The sequence below is a fragment of the Falco cherrug genome, chromosome 3 (assembly GCF_023634085.1).
Source record: "Falco cherrug isolate bFalChe1 chromosome 3, bFalChe1.pri, whole genome shotgun sequence".
NCBI classification, from domain to species: domain Eukaryota; kingdom Metazoa; phylum Chordata; class Aves; order Falconiformes; family Falconidae; genus Falco; species Falco cherrug.
The window spans coordinates 53,648,356-53,663,111 of record NC_073699.1 but is presented as its reverse complement, the minus strand read 5'-3'; the positions used below and the strand labels follow the sequence as shown (position 1 = coordinate 53,663,111).

Genomic DNA, 14,756 nt, shown 5'->3' with positions numbered 1-14,756 from the left:
CCCCTTCCTGTTGAAATCACCATTTGCACTGACACTCATTAGCTGCCACCCATCAAGAATATTGTTATTATTTATAACTAGGAAATAGTGCTAAAATTTCAGGGTTTCCTACTTATGTGAGGATCTCTGAAGGGTGCCCCATTTCAAGGTCAAACGCAGGACTTTGTCAGTGAAGGGGAAGTTGAAGGTAGCTTTAAATTTGTTTCTTCCTCTCCACCTAGCACTACAAGTGTACAAACAGATACTAATATTTTTGGAGAGAGATCTGATTACCGAATGGAGCAGTGAGAAGGGATCTTTGTGTGCATACAGTATCAGCATGAATTAATGTCTTATAAAAGAGTGTTAAAATACTATGCTGCTGGGTGATCTCTGACAATAAGCAGATTTGGCTTAATAGCCCCTCACTGACAAGACAGGAAAAGAATGTAATTAATAATTAGTCAACTCAAGACTAAATAAGCACTTTTAAATGATTAATTTTAGTTTGCATGTGATACAGGAAGTGTTACAAAGTGGCACTTTCAATTATCTCTCCCATCACCAACAATAGTTATAAATAATAATCATATAAACACAATATAGTTTCATTGCTTTCTGAAGTTCTCAGTAAAATACATACTTTGTCACGGCCTGCCATGCTCTCATGGCAAGGAGCATGACCAGCAATTTGCTGCACACAGCGCTGCCACGTTGACGCTGTCACCCAGGAAGATGTTGGCTTCATCTTTTCTCCATTACCGTTACAGCTTTCCTTAAATCTAAAAGGACTTCAGTGACAACCAGGAGCTCTTAGTCAGATTTTTGTGCCAAACCATGACTACCATTTAAATTTCCAGTGTCAAGTTATATTAAGAGGGCTATAATGTACCATGCCAGTTCTCTTTTCTAACACTGACAAGAAAATAAAGTCTTAGAAGCTTTGTGATGTGGGGACGCGACAGCAAGTATTGTATCACTGACGCTGGTAATTGAAGTCCTTCATGAAAAGAAAAAAACACTTGGAGCAATATCAATTTGCTAATAAGCAATGTGGAGAATTGTTATTTCATATGTCAATGTATTTTGCATTGATATTTTCAAAGTGTTAATTGAAAAAGGCTTTATGATTCTATAATCTTAATTAAATCTGGCTTTTATTTTCCCACAAATACAGCTCTACTGGACTCTGTTATTCCAATAATACCTTAACGTGGCTTAGAATATGACCTGAAGGAGCAAAATACTGAAATATAGTGTTTATCTCATTTTACTTCTGTATCATATGTATAGTAAAAATAGCATACACAACATTGCTTCAGTGTAAATACAATAGTTATACAGAGAGACTAGCTTTTTTGCTAGACCACCAAATCAGTAGTTTTCCCTCAAATTTTGCTTCTTCAGCTTTGATGGATAGGTTAGTGAGTAGTTTAAGAGTTGCCTGTGAACCTCCCACTCTCTAAAATAGAAAAGAAACTTCCAGTTGCATATCCAAATTATCTTATCTCAGAAGTAGATAACAAGTTTCTGAGTTTGGCATCAGGAAAAGTTTTTTTAAAACGTACTTTTGGAAATGCAACTAGATCTGCTGTCAAAGTCAACCTACAGTGCCCTCTGAGTCAATGCCACTGCTGAAAACACCCGAAATCCTCAGGAGTCATGACCAAAACCAAAGCTACCTCAAGAAAGCGTCCCTTCTATGGATTCGAGTCCTTTTCTGAAGCAACTGAGCATGCTAGGTGCTCTCCCCATAATATCTGAAGTACTGTTATTTTTACTTCATCCTTTAACCTTGATTAACTTATGTATCACTAAAATTGCATTGACTTCAGTGGAATGATCTCTCCTATACATTATGGGCGTTCAACTGTAACTATGGTTTCTGGAACCATTCTTTAAAGAAGGAAAATAGGTATTAATATATAAAGCTCTATCCTTTTATATCTGGAGAATGCGTGCTGAAATTCACTAAATCTCTGACATGCTCCCTTGCATTTTGCTAACTATTTACATTAAAAAAAAGCAAATATTTGAAATATCTATGACTCTCTGGGCATTTAGAAAGCCTATGCAGTACAGCTAAAGCTCACTAGAGGTATTTCTTAATGTAAAGAAAATGAAGTCTTGTGTAAATATTTCCATAATCATCTTATGCAAATCAGAAATATTTTTCCTAATTGTGCTTCAAAGTAATATAACTAGTCTTTGGGAGCACATGCTGAATTCTTTGTGGCCCTCTTGAACAGGAATGCTATGTGAAGTATGAGTGTCTGAACTAACTGTGGCTTCTTTGCATGTCTAAAAATAGAAAGGGGAAGAATTAATGGAGAAAAAATAATGTTTCAAAGGACAGATTTTGGTTATGCAGTAGTTGTCTACTACCTTTTTAAACTTTCTAAACTTTTAACTTTTAAAGATCAAAAGCTTATTATTTAATACCAATTTTGAAAGGTATCTAGCATTTTTTTATATTGGTGTCTCACATCAAACAGCAATCAGATTATCTGTCAGTGCATTTTTTAATATTAATTTATATTGCTGTGTAATTTTCACAAACTTTCTTAAAATTGTTTTCTTAGTGAGATGTGGATATTTTTAGATTACTACAAATTGTGGAAGAAAAATTTATCTGAAGATGTGAACAAATACATGGTTTATTAAAAAAATCTGTGCAAATTCTTTTTCTAGCTTTATGAAAAATAGTATATAGTTTAATCCTGACTAGGAGACATTAGTTTGTTTCTTTTCCTTCAGTTGTAATTTAGAAGCCTGCTTGCTGTCTACCTTTAATCGTATTGTTTAATAATGAAGAATGAATGGTTTTCAGGAGCAACAGACAAATTTGAGTAGTGGTACCAATCCTTCTCTAAACCATTCAAGCAAAAAACTCTTATTAAAGTGTCAGCAGTGTGCATCACCATGTCTATGGCTTTCTTTTTTTTACTTGGGTTTTATGGAGCAGGATCCTACAGTTTTACATAGGCTCATTGAGATCTTGGTATCATGAAAAGTATACTGCCATGGAAGAAAATGGAGCCACAAGCTGAGGGTCTCATTAGATTTCTGTCTTGGGAACACTGTCTGAATTTGAACTGCAGGTTTCGATACTTTTTACTCTGTCCTGATTTTGTGGTAATAAATAACACATTTAAACTGTTATGAGCAGCGCCTACTATGTGCAGTATGAAAAGACTACACAATTGAAGCAAAATTAAAAGAAGTCTAGTGTTTTGTTTGAATTAACATAACTGTATAATTCAAATGCTCCTCACTATTGAGTGACCAAATGCATCATTTTCATTCTATTTAAAATTTAGTTAATATTACAGTGTTAATGTGTTTTCATAAATATAAGTATTAGAGATTTGTATGTAATTTCTTAATGGCACCAAAAAACCCCAATAAATGATCATTTGGAACATCATGTTGTAAGTAGAGTGGCTCAGGGTATTTTTTTTACTCCGTTTATCAGTGGGAAATGTAGTTTCCTTAAAACTGCTCGTTTTTACAGGAAAATTCTAGCTTTAATTTTCTTTCAGGAAAAAAAAAAAAAAGAAAAGAAAAAGTGCTGGTTTAGAAAGACAGGGCATCCCAGGGTTAAACTGTTTCATGTATCAGATTCACTGAGATACTTTAGGTTTTAGATTGTCAGGCAGAAATGTGCCAGGTCTCACAAGAATTATAGTACAATTTCCTCAAGCCATCATTCTCTGCATTGTTCTTTCTCTTTAGATGGCCTTTTCTGTGATGCCCTTCTGTCCTGCAACTCTTAAACAGTGCTTCAGAGGAGCTATAGATTAAGGCTGGACATAAGCCACAGAGAAGAAAGAGAGCAAAAGGCACTGGAATCACTTTTGGGCAGCACAGGCATTGCAGGTACATTCAGAGCATACAGGTCAAGATGAGTTAAACCAAGCAAAAACTCCTTGGTTCTAAAAGGAAAACCTAAACATTTTGACTTTTCTGAATCAAATTTCTGCCTAATGTTCCAAGCCAGTATTCATGATAATAATTATTTTTTGTACAGAGATTTTTCAAAAAGGTTTATGTGAACTCAGTACAATATTTGTTTTAAAAAGAGAATTGTGTCTTTACTTCTAAGTCTGATGTATCATTTCACTTTGCTTTAACATTTTGACATCTTTTTTCTCAGTATTTCATACAGAATTATTTTGGGCACTCACATGTACTTCAGATAATTATTTAAATATATTTTCAGGAAGATCAGTTATAAAAAAAATTGTCCATCTTCCAATTTATAGCAATGACATTGCTATCAGTCTGATGACACTGCTAGTTCCAGTGCAACAAAGATAATTTATCATTTATCTTCTGTATATTTAGAACCTGCTTAAGTGGAAATAAAGCAAAATTCTGTTAAACAAAACCATTTCTTATGCTCAAGCAACTTTAATTGAAATCTATAAAAGTGCATGTATAATTCAAAAAATGATTTAGTTATATATTTATGGTTCCATATTCCAAGCGCACGGAAATTTTACAAAAGGGGTAGCAATGAGAAAATTACAGTTGGTGACAGTTTTGGATGCACTTTTGTATAATAACAGATCTGTCATATTTTCTTTTTGTGACTAATAGTTTAACAGTGTCTTGTAATTCAGGATCCAGCAGAACAAGGTATGAAAGGGAACAGTCATGAAAAGTTGATTTAGGAAACAGAAGCTGTTCTAACTGACACCCATCACGTACCCTGACCTTTGATATTCATCATACACTGTTGGGCCTACCTGCAAATTTAGTTAGCTAGCTGTTTAGCCCTTTTATTTTTCCTATTTTTTAGGAAAGTTCTAAACAATAAAATATATACTTATATAAAATAATATATATAAAAAATATATATTACCTACAGGCTTTTTTCCAACTCATTCATTAAGGATTCCATTCAAGCCAGTCAAAATCTAGGTAAAACAGATTGTAATTTTGTAGCTGCAGGCTTTCATCTTACAGTGATCCAGGACCAAAGGCTGGGCAAGGGTCTGTCCATGAGCCAGTCAGTGTGGGCTCAGGCTGCCACAAAGGTGAATCATCTTGTGACACCAGATCAGTACTCAAATGACAAAGATCTCTCCAGATCGGTAAGTTGCTTAATTTCTCTGAACGTTCACCAAATTTTCTGTGGAAAGGGGAACGAAAACTTAATCTCCTCCCTTTAGGAATATGATTATAAATTCATCAACACTTGTAATATGCTCAGGTGTTAAGGTGTTTTGGTAACACCTACAAATATATTGCCAGCAATGTGTCTGAAGCACACACACAGAGGGCACTTTTTGAGCCTCTGATGCTGAATGTCTATTAAAATTAATGCCATTTAAATGTAAAATCTATTCTAGATCAATTATTTGTATATAAACAGCAAAATAACAGCTATTGGACATGCAAAATTTATTAATAGCAGAAAAGTAATGCTTTTCTTGTGTTTCTGGGTATGTAAGTCTGACTTCTATCTCCTTGATTTCCTTAGTTAATATATTACTGAATAAAAATGACCATGGTAGGCTGTAGAGGCACCATCAACAGGCTTAGAAAGGGACTAGGGAAATTCATGTGTAACAGGTCTATAAATACAAACTAAATAGCCTCATCTGGGTGAGTACCAGGGGATGGGCTACAAACAATGGCCAGGCCTGAACATGCTTTCTAAATGGCATCTCCCATTGCAGTTGTCAGAGACAGAATGAAAAGAAATACACCCATCTTTCTTGTCTTATCAGTCATGCAGGGGGTGCTGTCAGTTTTGTTACACCCAAGTTCAGAATCTAATCTGAAAATTCAGCAGAAGTATTACCAGTGATTGAAAATAGCTTTATCACCTTTGAAAAGTTGCCTAGTCTCAGTTCTAGGGGATTGCCTGGGATTTGCACTTTTTATAGAGGATTCATCTCAAAGCATCCGAAATAGGCAAGTCTTAATGGAAAGCTGTCAGCCTTAACACTGATGTTAACAAATATAGTTTGCACTTTCTCACCATCATAGCTGTGCAATCATTAGGAAAAAAATAAATGCAGCCCTTGGGTCTTTTGGGATTTTTTGCCTTTTGCCATCAAAAACAGAAAATATTTTGATTCAACAGAATATCAGTCAAGGTGGTGCAATACACATCCTGCAACCATCCCACACAGAAATATGCATGTCCACAACCCACCCTGATGAAAGCTTCACCAGAGCCAACTCTTATTATGTTCTATCACCATTTGCGATTCACAGAGTAACTCTGTAATTGCTTTTATCAATATAATTTTATACTTCAAAAAGAAAATATTATTAGGGTAAGTTGTGAAAACTACTTTGGCATCACCCTTAACATTTCATTTCTCTAAGAAAAGCCTATGTAGAATGCCTGCATTTTTAATATTGCATAAGCCAACTGAGGAATAAAACCAACAGGTCCAATGTGTGACAGACTTGCCACACTTTAGAGAACTTCATATGTGTCCCTTTCAGTGTAATGTATCACAAGCTGCGCCATGCCATGCACCATGTTGCAGACAAAATCGTCAGCAAAACTTTTATCTCGAAAGTTCCACTGGTTCCATTACACACACCATGAATTAAGAGCTATGTCAAAAGCAGGTCTTTCTCACTCACAAAGCAAACCACTGCTGATTTTTTTGACTTTACATGGAATTGAGTTCTCTGTTGAGAGACTCAGCTGTGACTAGGTTGACTCACTTGATATTTTAATCTCCTGAAACTGTATCTTGTCACTTCCTCCTTTATCCTCAAAATAATTCCCTTGATTAAATTTAGCTAAGATTAAAGTATTTTCACTTGTGACAGGCCTTTGACACTAATATATGATGACAGGCATGAGTCTTCACGGCACTACTTCTTTCCTCTTTTGTCATCAGTAAGTACTTGTAAAGAGGATCGGCCACATGAAGCCCTTACAGCATGAACATAAAGAAGTGAAGAGTGAATTTAGGATTTACAGTAAATTCCACAAGCAATATTCAAGAGAACAGGGGCTGACGTGCAAAGTTCATGTAAAACTAGGCAATGTGGCAAATTCTTGACAACATATATTCTTGTTTTGATTTGTAGGTGAAAAGAAAAAGAGAAGGTGAAGGAGCATCTAGATTTTTTCCTTGGAGGGCAGCAGGGGGGTTTGGCATGAGGGCATGAGAGGGGAAAAGAGAGGAAAAAAAAGAAAAGTCTAAACCTGGGAAATGCTTTAGACCTCAGCATCATCCATTCAAGTTATTACAAGACAAATTAAGTGCACACAAAGTTATAGGGTCAGATTCTACATCCCCGATCACAAATGAACAGCACCTGACTACGTCAGTAGCCCCCCTCAGATCAGCAGGAGACACTGAACAGGAGAGCCCAGCAGTTTAAGGGACGGGACCTCGCAGTCCTATCTAACTTGTGTTTTATTCAGTCAAATTGCTTTCTGTTAACGAAATGGGAACAGAAGGGACTTTACACAGGACCAACTCTACTGATATCTTTCCTGACAAATGGCCATCCTAACTTGGAGATCTTGGAGTAATGAGGATTCAACTCAGCCTCCCAGGTGGAACAAGTCCTTTAATTACTACTGGAAAGTTCAGCTGGTAGCTTACTTACATATTCCTTTTTGCAGTTTCTCATTCTCTGTAAATGCAGAGAGCATGCAAGCCCTTTTTCATGTCCTTTTAAATATCATGGAATCATAGAACGGTTTGGGTTGGAAGGGCCCTTCAAAGTTTATCTAGTCCAACCCCCTGGGCTTGTGATTCATCCTGCCTTACTGGATTTTCTCGGACTCTGTGAGGACATGGGAACCAAGATTTCCTTTTATCTTTATATTGACCGGTTTGTCTCTATTAGTCTGAATTATGTGACTCCTTCTGAGTGCCCTTCTCACTTTATAAATCAAAAACTTAGAAAATTTAAGAATATGCATATAGACTGTGTCCTGAGGTTTTTTGCTTTTTCAGTTAACTTGGAATTATTTTTATTATTATTATATATTAATTGTTTTATTAACTGTTACAATATTTGCTTGGCCTAATATGCATTCTCATTTAACCTGCATAAAACTTTTAAAGAACACTAGTAATTTTTTAGTGTAAATACAACTAATGCCACTGTATTCCAAAATCAAACATGTTTTTTGATAGTTCAGCTATGCAAAGTACCTCAGTGAAAAGAACAACCCAGCTAATTCTGTAAGAATGATTAATATAAAAGCCTATTCACAAAGTTCTACAACAACCTGTTAGGAAACCTTATAAATAATGATAGAATAAATTTATATTCCATACATTTTTTCAGCCTTGGGTATTTTGCATCACTTTAATAGATTTCTCTCTCATAAATATTTTACTTTTTTATGATGAACACCACCACAGATATGTGTGAGGTTATGTCCATGTGTAAGATGAGAACAGTTATTTTTGCCCCAAGGCTTTTCAGGTGGTCTTAGGTGGGTCTTTGCAGCTGGCATAAGCTGAGTTATTTTAGGACTGTTTCTTCCTGGGGGGCTGTGAGTTGACTTGTGGACTCATATAATGAATTCAGGGTAGGCGTTAGAAGAGTATCGCCTCCAACGGTTTAGTCTGTAACCTCACTGCAGTGCAGGCAAATTACCAGGACAATTAGAAGCAGAACCAGAGGTCAAAGTATCCTTTCCACTATGCCATCATTAACATAATTTAATGAGAGGGTTTGGCACACGGATGGTATTGTGGTGACTCTCAACTAAGAACATGAGCTAAATGTAGTGAAAACATACCCTAACACATCAGCCAGCTCCTCTGTTTATTGATATGACAGACGTGTACCCTCCAACAAGCTAGCCAACACTTGGAAACAGCATGGTTTTCGATGAGGTACTCTGTGGTGAAACAACCAAGGGTGAGGTTTTAGTTAGCATTCAGATGTATATGTCACACACCAATGTAACTTTCAAATTGTTTTTTTAAGAAGTAAAGCCCCTTTTAATAGGGCCTGTAGCAATAGGACAAGGGGTAATGGTTTCAAATTAAACTAAGGTAGATTCAGTCTAGATATAAGGAAGAAATTTTTTTACAGTGAGGGTGGTGAAACACTGAAACAGGTTGCCCAGAGAGGTGGTAGATGCCCCATCACTGGAAATGTTCAGGGTCAGGCTGGACGAGACTTACAGCAACCTGATCTAGTTGAAAGTGTCCCTGCTCATTACAAGGGAGGTAAACTAGGTGACTTGCAGAGTCTCTTCCAACTCAAACCATTCCATGATTCTGTGATGTTATGATTCTATGAAAATTTGAAGGAACTTTCCCTGTTAACACATCCAGTCCACTGATAACTGGCAACCACATTACAGAATCTCTTTTATAAACTGACTGAAATCAGTTCTTGTCCCTGCATTTCCAACTGAAAGTCACTCCAAATCCCACCAATCTGAGAGTTCGCTGTTCTAATCTCCAGCCTAAAATTCAGACCAGTTGATACCTGGTTTTGTGCTGGTGTTGTTCTTTCACTTTTAAAATGAAGAACTCTTCTCTTTTTTTTTTTTTTTTTTTTTCAGCTGAGTCAACCCCTATTAAGGTTACCTGCTAACTTAGCGTAGAGGCATACACAAGAATTTGGAGTATATTAGCCCATGTACTTCAATTGTGACAGAAGAAATCATGGAATAATATTCTTTTTATCCTGAGACAGCAAATGAGGGAATGCCACATTGCTGTATCTACAGTCCCTGAAAACTTTCACTGCACTGCACCATGGCAGCTGATACTGGACTTGACAAATTACAGTGAGAACTGCAGAAGTTGCTTCCATAGCCCAAGCTGCAACTTTTCAAAATAATCTTCCTGTTCAATACAGTTCAGTTGTCCAGCATTGATGAAGATTCATGGACCAAAAAAAGGCTAATATTTCTGCTTATGCCAAACACAAGTAAAAGTCAGCAGTGTGCCCTGCAGCCGAGAGGGCAAACCGCATCGTGGGGGGCATCAAACACAGCACAACCAGCTGGTCAAAAGAGGTGATTATCCTGCTGCGTTCAGTGTTGGTGTGGCCTCGCCTCGAGTACGGTGTGCAGTTCTGGGCCCACAACTCAAGAAAGATGTAAAGGTCCTTGAAAGTGTCCAGAGGAGGAGGGCAACAAAGCTGGTGAAAGGGCTGGAAGGCACGTCCTGTGGGGAGCAGCTGAGGACTCTGGGTTTGTTTAGTGTGGAGAAAAGGATGTTGAGGGGTGACCTCATTGCTCTCTACAGCTTCCTGAGGAGAGGACGTGGGGAGGGAGGTGCTGAGCTCTTCTCCCTGGTACCCAGGGATAAGATGTGTGGGAATGGTCCAAAGCTGCATCAGGGAAGGTTTAGACTGGACATTAGGAAGTATTTCTTTACCAAGCAGGTGGTCAAACATTGGAACAGGCTTCCTAGAGCGGTGGTTGATGGCTCAAGCCTGCCAGTGTTTAAGAGGCATTTGGACAATACCCTTAATAACATCCTTTAACTTTTTGTCGGCCCTGAAATGGTCAGGCAGTTGCACTGGATGATCATTGTACGTGCCTTCCAACTGAAAGTCTGGTCTGTTCCGTTCTGTTCTGTTCCATTGAAGTAGCTGCACAGCAAAGCAACCGTTTCTATTTACCTATATGCTCTCTGTCATGTAAGTTTTCCCAGAAAATCACACTACTCTGAAAATACAGACTGGAGACAATTTCTGAGTGAGTGGCCTCAGTTGCTATGCAGAGGAAAACAACAAAAGAGTTGCTCTGCCACTCCTTGTTTTGTACGCATAAAAGACAGTATTTCATGCTGTCAGACAGTAACAAAACACCTGTGTTCAGGGCAAGGATCTGGTCTGGCTTTTTTACAGCCCCGCCAATCCCGCAGCTCGCCGTTTGGCAGCCTTATTCATGCCTACAGCTGCAGCTGGCACCTGGAAAGTCAAACAACCCGGCCACACCGGCAAAGAAAAACCAGGCAGGCAGCAAACAGCAGAGTGGATATAGGGGAAAGAGCTGAAGAGAGAAAGATAAGGAGAAAGCAGCTGAGTAAGAGAGAGCAGGTAAAGCAAAAGAAAGCAGGGGAATTATTCCTGTGGTTATAAGGAAATAAACAGCTTGTATTTGTTTAAGGAGAGTGACAGGAGGCATGGAGAATCAAAAACACAGTTAATGCACAGGGGAAAAACAATTACTCTGTTCTGAGAGTGTCAAGTGTTTACTTAAAGTATCAAACCCTGTTGCTAATATACTTCTCTCCTCAGTCCACTCATTTTTCCCCCTCAAGGGCCCTGGTCCTGCAAAACACTTTGAAGCCGGTAACTGCACGCAGTGCAACCACTGCGGTCCCAATAGCTGTCTGCGGGTTAGGAACGCTCTCTGTGATGTGCATATTTTTTCACAGAATATGCATTATTCATTACATATTTTGAATAACTAAATGCAATTTTGATATATTCATGCACAGACTTGATACACTGCTTTCTACTGGGATCTTTTCCCAAAAACTGAGTGGCAGCTGGGGCCATGGTGCAGTAAAGAATCTTTAAACAATGCAGAAAAGATTAATGACATAATTTCAAACAATGTGAGATGTTTGCTTGATAGGTTCATATGAATAATAAATTAATTTCAACATTTCATTCCTAAGGACTCACTCTGGGTTTTCCAGTTAACACCGTTTGCTAGATACTGCATTTGTCTCTCTTGATTGAATCATTTGTCTAAAAGAAACTGTACTTTTCTAGGAAAAAAAACCAAACAAAAAACCCCAACAAAAATCCACAGCTGCAGTAAAGTCACCTTTGCTTTTGTAGGAAGCAGAGGTGGACTCTGCTGGTCTGATGTAAAGCACATCCTTGTCTTCTGATACTTGGAGGAATTTTACCAGTGTGCTTAACTGTAAAGTTGCAACTATGTACCCATGGCATGGCCGAGCTGCACAATGCCGTCGTATTATGTAGTTTAGCTACTAGTAGAAAGCTGCATTGTATAGTTTAGCTGCTAAGTAGATAAGAACCAGTCCAAAACCAAGACATGAGCTGAGAGTGCTGAAACAGGGCCAGAGGAAGAGAAGGTGATGAAAAAGATGAGAAGAAGATGAGGAAGACGACAAGGAAGAGGATGAGGAAAGGATGAAGATGTCCCAAATGACCACCAGAGGAGCCCTGACCATTAGGCCACATGCGTCGTAGGAGTGTAGATATGGTAAGTAGTTCATGGAACTGTAATGCACATGCTAACAGTTTCTCAGAAATGTCATCAATATGTATAGAAAGGCCATATAAAGATGAACAGAGAAAAAAGTCGGTATGCATGTTGGGCGGGACTTATTCCCTGTGCATCCAGCACCGAAAATAAAGAACGCCTGCTTTCTAATACTCCAAGCCAGGTATTAGAGAGTTTTGTCTCCGATTTTTCAGTATCACCTCCACCCCAGGGAAGCCGGTAGCTGACTGGCACTGCTTTGAAGCATTACGCAGCATAAGGAGGAAGTGACAGGCAGAGCTAAGGACAAGGCAAGGTTTCAGGGGAGCCACCAAGGGCCAGCCACTGTCCCTTGCTCCGAGGACACTTGCTAGAATACTTGTGCTGACAACAGTTATCCCTGAAAGCAAACACTCTCCCTCACGAGAATAGTTAGGTTGTTTTAGATGACAATTTATTTGCTGTTAAAAGCTTATCAAGAGAATTTAGACAGATGTTTGTGCTTTGAGAAAGGATCAACCTGGTGCATGCCCCACACCTTGGAAAGCCCCTATCCTCGCCAGGCGTGAAGAAGGGCTCATCTGCTTTTATGGCTTGAAAAGCAAAGATGAACTTCCTCTTGGTTCTGCAGTGTTGGTGAACTCTGAACTGCTGATGTCTCCAGAGGGAAAACAGAAATCTAATGTTCCACGGATCCTCCCGTGCGAACTGATTGTATGGGCAGAGCTGCGGCTTGGTTGTGGGGGGAGGACTGTTTAGCAGCTGCCAGGTTAAAGTCCAGGAAAGGCACAAAGAAATTTGACTTCAGTGGTCGGTGACACAGTTAGCTAGCTGTGCTAGAAAAAAAATGATACTGTTTGACATTTATTTCATAGTGTCAGGCAAATTATTTCTGTAAAGTAAGAGTAATAGACATTTTTCATACAAGAGAACTAGGTAAAAAAAAAGCCCCAAACTTTTTCATGGTGACTGAGGGTCTTGTAAGATGCACAGGACATGTAGCTGACCCACGTTTAAAGTTACAAGCAACATAAAACAGAATAATTTACAGAAGAGCTTCTGTCTCTCTGTGGCTATTGAGCTCTGTGAAGGAGTTACTCTACTCACTCCTCCCATAAACACATCGGTAACTTCAAAAGGAAATCAGTGCTAAGGATTTTTGAAAGGAAATTAAATTAGATATTTACTTCATCATCTCAGCATTAAAAAATTGGCAAAAGCTGTAAATATACGTATTTACTAACACCTCATTAACAGTGTGTTGGACAGGCAAACAAAAACTGTTTCAGAACTCAGAGCAACTCACAGATTAAGATGAAAGTCACAAATCAACGATCTTCTGTTACAGCATTTTCATGCAAAGAAATACTTTCAAGTTACACTTAACCATCGGGCTAGAAAATGTAATACACAGCTAGAATGAAAATCTACTTCTAAATCACTGAATTAAAAGCAGTGTAATATGAGGACTCTCTGAGACGTGCTTTGCCCCATTTGCCTCAAACAGGAATTTCTAAAAGAGAATTACACAGTACTTCTACTAACATTAGTTGCACTAGCTACACTGGCTCTTAAACCTGTACCAAACTACACCTCTGCCCTGAAGAAGATCCTCAGAGGATCTCAGGGTGTATTCTTGCACAAACGTATACATTTCTGTTGGGTTCCAAAGTGATCAGTCCAACGCAGCAACTCAGTGACGGAACCAAGAAAGAACATGGAAACCTTTAACACTGTGCATTTTGTGTATATTGGTTTCTTTGATTCTGCCCTTTGTTGTCTTTAAACTAAGGAAATGATATTTATGCAGGGGTATCAGCATACTCCGTAAACTGTGATATTCTAATCAAAAATACAAATAGACGTACATAACTTCAGAATAAATTGTGAGGTAAAGCTGTTTCCCTTGTAATCCCCATGTAAACTATAACTGTTGCAACTGCTATCACATGCAATGTGAAATTATTTATCGTACACTGTTACAACATGTAGTAAGGGGACATAATGTATTTGAAAAGACCCCCCCCTATAAGGCTGGTTCGCCAAGTCCTAACAGTATGACATGTAGTATCATAACCAGCCACCTCAGGAATTACTTACAATTGAGCGTAACCTTAGAAAGATTAATTACGTGCCTGCCCCAAAGAAGATAGGATGTACGGGAAGTGTATTTAATTGTTTCGCCATCACAAAGAATCAGGTAAGCCTTCCTAAGCATCAATTAATTAGGTGTATCCAGGAAAGATCTCTGCCAGATAAAGGCAGGAAGAACATGGCCCAGGGAGTGTTAAAAAGAAGATTACGGGGAAGGTTATGATAAAAAAACTCACGGTTTTATTTTCCCACGAGACTCCATTCCCTCCCCCCCCCCCCCCCCAATTCCTCCTTAATTGATTACTTTGTTGTCGCAGCCGCTTTGCATGCCTCCTGCAGCTCCAGCTCGCTGTTCCTGGCGAGGGGGAGATCGAACCTTGCCACCCCCGGGGAAACTGCGACCGGCGGCCCCGGGCTGCCTCTGCGGGCTCCCAGGCGCAGGGCGGCGGGCCGGGCCGGGCCGGGCCGGGCGGGGCCGGGGCCGGGGCCGGGGCCAGGGCCGGGGCCGGGGCGGGCCGAGCGCCAC

The 14,756-nt window shown here is 39.0% G+C and overlaps 1 long non-coding RNA gene across 2 annotated transcripts; it reads right to left on the bottom strand.

The window, feature by feature from the left end:
- Nucleotides 1-3: 3 nt before the first annotated feature.
- On the bottom strand, nt 4-14,698 carry LOC114015940 (uncharacterized). Of its 2 annotated transcripts, XR_008731416.1 has the most exons (3): nt 14,535-14,698; nt 4,851-4,901; nt 4-223 (listed from the first exon to the last, which is right to left on the bottom strand). It is a non-coding gene; the product is annotated as an uncharacterized LOC114015940 (long non-coding RNA). The 2 variants fall into 2 exon arrangements; XR_003560132.2 differs by lacking the exons at nt 4-223; nt 4,851-4,901 and adding an exon at nt 12,569-12,972.
- Nucleotides 14,699-14,756: the final 58 nt, after the last annotated feature.